Below are 6636 nucleotides of genomic sequence, written 5' to 3'. Positions count from 1 at the left end.
AGAGTAGGAGGGGAGGGGAAAGAAACTCAGAGCATCATGGGGCCCCCAGCAGCCTAGGCCTATAGCAGCATAACTAAGGGAGGGCTCAGGGTCACCTGATCCAGCCCTAACTATAAGCTTTATCAAAAAGGAACGTCTTAAGTCTAATCTTAAAGGTAGAGAGGGTGTCCGTCTCCCGAACTGTGACTGGGAGTTGGTTCCATAGGAGAGGAGCTTGATAGCTAAAGGCTCTGCCTCCTATTCTGCTTCTGTGGACTCTAGGAACCACAAGTAGACCTGCACTCTGAGAGCGAAGTGCTCTGTTAGGATGATAAGGCTCTGCGAGGTCTTTAAGATATGATGGAGCCTTGTTATTAAGGGCTTTGTATGTTAGGAGAAGGATTTTAAATTCTATTCTGAATTTTACAGGGAGCCAGTGGGGAGAAGCTAATATGGGAGAGATATGATCTCTCTTGCTAGTTCCTGTCAGTACTCTGGCTGCAGCCTTTTGGATTAACTGGAGGCTTTTTAGGGAATTATTGGGATATACTTATAGTAAAGAGTTACAGTAGTCCAGCCTGGAAGTAACAAATGCATGGACCAGTTTTTCAGCATCACTTTGAGACAGGATGCTCCTGATTTTTGCAATATTGCGCAGGTGAAAGAAGGCAGATCTAGAGACTTGGTTTCTGTGTGATTTAAAGGACATATTCTGATCAAAGATGACTCCAAGGTTCCTCACAGTAGTACTGGAGGCGAGAGCTATGCCATCTACAGTAACTATATGATTAGACAGCAGATTTCTAAGGTTTTCAGGCCCAAGCACAATAACTTCAGTTTTGTCGCAACGCAAGCACGAGGAGAACATGCAAACTCTGCACAGAAAGGCCCCCGTGTCGACCGGGGCTCGGACCTGGAACCTTCTCACTGTGAGGCAACAGCGCTAACCACCATGCCACTGTGCTGCCCACTGTTCTTCCAGTGTTTTGAAAATAATGAACTTTCAACTGAGATACAGATACTTTCATTACTGAGCATTTATTCAGCAAGTAAAGCAGGCGTCACACCTCGTGGCAGACATCACCGTAGTCTCTGTTCTTTTTAATTCCATTTACATTTGTTTTGGCGCCGAGTGTAGCAGGTGCTGATCTGAGGGCCATTAATGAGGTGTGTGACTTTATGGCCATCAGCATTTCGATTCTGAATTGCAGTTTTTTCTGCTTTGCCTGAAATATAACAGACACAGGTTTGGATTATGTGCACCTCATCAAACATGCATTTTTACACTTTGCAGCCATGTTCTTGCCTGTCTGTGTTGGAGAGTAGTGAAATACATGTAATTAAACTAGTAGTTTAAAAATGGCATTAGTATATCTGCATAGTGATTCAAGTAGTGAAATTACTGTTTTTGCCATTTTTAGTTAACTACTGAAACTACAAACAGTTTGGGACCATGAAAGAAATCATTATTTTTACTTTACCGTGCTGCACATGAGCAGCTTTTCAGTGTTGGCACGGACATTTTCAGTGCCAAACTGAACCTGTTGGATAAGAAGTGTGAGACAGCTCATGTGTCGTAAACAAGAGGTTGTGCTCTGCCGAGTAAAGACAGGCCCATTATTTAGACCTGTGTTCACACTGTGTGAAAAGGTACAAGTTGAGGACTGGGTTCAGGTCTCAAGTTATAAACTCAGCTGAGTGGCATTTTTTTTGCTGGCATGTGACTTTTTCTGTTGTATGTTGTGATAATTTTGTATCACATGTATACTGATCACTGTTTTTACAAAGTAGTACTTTTTCCAAGTAGCTTGTGTGACCCAAACTCCCTAGTGTAGCTTTGCTGTAGTTCAGCTTCTTCCAGTGTGAAGCGATTGGCAGCTTGAAAAGCTTTTCTTTCAGTGCAGCTTCCCCAACACTGCTGCCTGTGTAATCAAATGCAATCCAACACAGCAGCTCTGCCAAAGGTTCTGCCATTGTCAAGCTTATAATGTTCAGTGTTTACACTGAGAGCACCAAGCAAAGGAAGCAAAGCAGTGTGTTGACAGTGAAGTGTGTAAGAGTGAGTTAAAGTGATTTGGGGTGTGCGGCAAATGGACGGCAGTGTTCTACACCTCTGTGATCTACACCTTTAACCTTCTCCGTCATAGCCTGGTGTGGGAGTCTCTCTGTGGGGACAGGGACAAACTGCACCACACAGTGAAAGTGGCCAGTCAGATCATTGGCCCACTCAACTGCAGGATCTACCACACATCTCCCAAAAAAAACCTTTTATTTCTTGTGCTGTCGCTCTGCTAAGTCCTGGGGATGATGACTAGCTGTCGGTCAGCTGTGTACTAATGCTGTTATGGTTACTAGGCAACTGGATGATTGATTGGAGTGTCTGTACATGCTCTTTTATATACTGTATATGTACTATGCTGTCATTCAGTATTTTCTTACGAGTCTGCCTGGGGGTTTTATCATTTGAGTGGATATGTATTATGAGTTTTTTTCTTATGTGAATATAAGTGTTTTCTACCTGGCTGCGAAACAAATGTCCCCCCTGAGGGACAATGAAGTGAAGCTGAAAGGACAGTGGATCAGAACAGTGAATTCAGCTGTTAAAGATTTGTGTGATTGTTCCTTGACATCGAGCCCAGAACATGAAATTAACATTGTAGCTGCTTTCATCAGCTTGTTCGGACCTTAACCGTTAATAAGATCATCCTAAAAAAAACGTGTTATTTCAGACGCCGTTGTGCTCTGTGTAGTGACTGGAAGCTGAAACCATTGTGTTTACTGGACCATTAAGACCAGTCACTGTGCTCCTCCTGCTGTGATATGTATATTATTAATTAATTGAGCCTTTATTTCCCACAGCCCGTCTTCCATCTGCTTATTTTATCTGAACAGGAATGAAAAAACACAGTTTGTAATGATTTACATTAGAGAAAAGCTGCAAAACCTCCATAAATAACCTAAAATGATAAATCCATCAGTACAACTCATAGTAAATCTACACTGATTATCTGTCCGTTGAAATCTAGACATGAAACCACTGTATGTGTGCATATTCTGGGGCATGCATTTAAAGTGTTTCCTGAGGTTTGTACTGTTGTCTGAGTTTTATCATTTGTATGTGTGCATACGTGTGTGTGAGCGCGTGCCGAGTCTGTTCTCAGTGACACCAGAGATGAATTACAGTGTGACAGTGAGTCCCGTCTCCAGTGTCGGGCTCGGGGAGCTCTCTGATTTAGATAAATCACGTCGTCCAGTTTGTAGCCGAATAAACTCCCACTGTAGGTTTATGAGTCTGCTGCGAGAAGCGGACGCCTCAAACTTAACGGGCAACAATCTCCATCCTCCCCACCCCCGAACACATTCCTCCACACGCAGAGGAAGAAATGACCTAGATACAAATAAACAGATCACAGAGTTGCAAATCATGGCCTTCTTAAAAAGTCATTTCATCCTCCAGTTCTGTCCTCGGAACTGGACAAAGATTTGTCATGTAAGAACTCACTGGTGTGAAGGTGTTTTGGCACCAGGACTGTAATAAAAACCCTGCACGCTGGTGCAGTCCTGAAGCAGCGATGCTTTGCTGTTGTGAAGCCAAAATAGTATGAAGGAATTTGACAAGCTGATAGTGGAGCTGGAGAATCACTTCAGTTTCCTGTTTCTGGTTCAGTTTCATTCATTACAAACCAAAATCTACTGGCTCAAAAGAAAAAGAACCAGTTGACACCGTCTCTGGGAAACATTTAATAAGTTCATTCATAAACACAGAGCTCAAAACAGGAATTCTGGGTTTTTTCCAAAACAATTCATGGCAGATGGCAAACTAGGAATTTGGATGGGCCAGTCAGCATTTCTGTAGAGAGATGACTTAGGCCTGAATCATAATGCAAGCCAGAACAGCTTCAGCAGCCTGCTCACTTCTACATATGCATGTACAGCACAAAGTGTGTGTCATCTCTGTGAGCTGATGTAGTCCCAGAGGTTCAACTGCTTCAGTCCATGAGCCTGGATGGGAAACAGTCATTCCTGTCTTTAAGAAAACTTCACATATGCAGACTTTCTGCATCTACTTGCCTGTCCAAGCCTCACAGTCTAATTTGTGCCTGCGGTTTCCTCGGCTGAGCCTCACAGACACCACCTCTCAAACCCTGTTTCACTGTTAGTTCTCATTCAGATATTCCTTGACAAGTTTAGTACAGTTGTCCAGCAAATTTACTTTTCATAAGCGGCAGGCTGCTGCGTGTGCATTCAGATGATCAGTTGGTGCTGCGGTGTGGAGGTGAACATGTTCTTTGTGTTCATTCAGTCCTGCTGCTGTCTGGGGTCAGCAGCCAACCGTGATAGGAATTACAGCGCAAAACACTTCATAAAATGTCATGGTGAGAACGGGTGATGCTTCTGGGCATGTGGGCTCCTCTAAACTAGGACGTGTCTGGTGATGTGCTCTTGGGCTGCTGGCATGCTATGATTACAGTAAACTAAATGAATAGGACTCGGGTATAAATAAAGGGATGTCTGTCATGTACAGGTCCTAGAAATGTCCTTTCAGAAAAGTTGCTTTCTTAGAGCAGAACTCTGTAAACTCCAGGCCAGTGACAGATCTCGCCTCAGCCTCACTCCGTCCACAGAGACACCGTAACAGAGCAGAAACCCCCCCCCCAACTGTATTCTTCCTCCTGTAACTCCCTCATCTCACTGTCATTTGCCAGCGACGGCAAGGGAAGAAAAACTGTCCTTGGTATCGGGCAGAAGAAGGAAGAAAAAAGAGGCTTCCCCTCGGCTGCTTTTTATGACAGGCTTGACAAAATAACCAGCCCTCTCATTATGGTATATGCAAACAATGATAAAGAGGATGGCGCAGAGATGTCATGTTAAACAATCAAGGAGGGGACCTCTGACACGCTGCCACGAGTGTATAATAAAGTGCTGCACCAGGCGACAAATGACACCGCACTTAATTTGCTGCGCAATGTTCCTGTAATTAGGTGAATTTGGCACAAGCAGGGGGGAGCGACAGCTAGATCAAGGTCTTGATGAATTAGGGGTCCACTGTCAGAATTTAAATGTAAGAGTACTATTTGGAGGATTCTATTGACTTTCTTTGTCCTGGTGCCAGTTTTTCTTTTGTGATAAAGTAACTTTAAACTCCTGCAGGGTCCTCTTGCTCTGCTTCACAGTGCCACAACCTCAGCAGCACTCACGTGTGCAGAACCGTCTTTATACTTAAAGAAGAATTGCAGTTTGTATTCAGATAAATTACATTTTTCTTGTTGTTCACTCTTTTATCCTTTGGATATTGTTCAAAACAACCAGTTATAGCGAAGATGTACAAGAGTCACAATCACTATCTGCTGTATGTTTTCTCAAACATAACTGAAAAATTAAATTCAAGTTGCATCTTGAAGTTTTGAGCTTGGATGCACCATAATGAACTTTCCAAACAAGCCAATACTTTCAGCTACATTATCCCAAAACACAAGGAGAGTTTACTGACAATAAAATAAAACAAGATATTGGCAAAAACAAGGTCCATTTAGTAGCTGATCTGGAGCTTTCGATTATATTACACAGTGCTCATCAGAAGGTGGAGCTTGTAGGATTTTTCATAGCACTTCAACAACTTATTGTCTATAAACTGAGGGTCCAGGTTGATTCCTCATCTTGGAAACAACTCCTGCTTATGGTGAAAACCATGGGACACAATCAAAAGCTCCAGAAAAGCAAAAAAATGTTTGCGCATGTAGTTAAATGTTTTACTCAGCTGCTGTTTCCAAGTTCAAGAATCAACTTTTTAATAAAAGGTATATTTTCAGATTTTTCACTGTCCTAAAACACACAGACTCCAAAACACATTCAGGTACAACTGGAGCCAAAAACACTGTTTTGACAAATAACAAATCTGCAAAGTTGATTTGTTTATGGTGTTATGTATAACACACTCATTTTCTTCTCAAACTGAACTTCCCTCAAGAAAATAAATGGGACTGCATCTCTTATTGAGCCCCACAGTAGCCTGGAAGTCGGACTCGCCACCAGTGCTGCAGCAGCACACGCAGCCTGTGCTGTGACCTCTCTGCTCTGGGAGTTTAATTACCACGTTAGCTTGGGGCAACACAACCTGCACCACACAGATTAGCTCCACAACAAGCCATTAATGAATATAAAGAGGTGCTGGGCGGAGGTGCGCTGTGTGATGTCATCGGTGATGGATCTGGCCTTGCCGATCACTGCTTATGAAGCGAGCTGCAGATTGGTACAAGCCTGGCACAGATATAGTCCAGGAACATAAATGGAAAGCAGCTGTGTACATTGACTCAAATACTGTTTCACACTGGTCACACAGAAGATCTACATTACTCTACTCTGTTAGGAGGATAACCTAAGATAAATGCAAATATTGTAGGACTGTGAGCTGCAGAGCTGTTTTTAAAATATCTAATTAAGGCAAAAATCAAAAGATCGAGGATAATATAGATTTAACAAACTGTGGACCTGGAGAAATGGAAAGAAATGACTTTGGTCAATTATATTTACTGGATAACTTGTAGAAAAAGTTGGAGTAACTTAATGCTTTTAATGCAACTGCATAGATTTAAATGCTTAAGTAATAGTCCCTCACGTTCCAGCTGGTAAAATGCCTTGCTCAATGGCACCTCAGCT

General features: G+C 42.6%; 1 protein-coding gene across 1 annotated transcript in view; it reads right to left on the bottom strand.

Annotated features, from left to right (window-relative positions):
- LOC109955784 (zinc finger protein GLI2-like) overlaps positions 1 to 6636 on the bottom strand; it is a 73291-nt gene that overhangs the window by 27341 nt on the left and 39314 nt on the right. The gene's annotated exons all lie outside the window — the stretch shown is intronic.

The sequence above is a fragment of the Monopterus albus genome, unplaced genomic scaffold (genome assembly GCF_001952655.1).
Source record: "Monopterus albus unplaced genomic scaffold, M_albus_1.0 scaffold16.1, whole genome shotgun sequence".
NCBI classification, from domain to species: Eukaryota; Metazoa; Chordata; class Actinopteri; order Synbranchiformes; family Synbranchidae; genus Monopterus; species Monopterus albus.
This window is presented reverse-complemented; position numbering and strand designations above follow the sequence as displayed.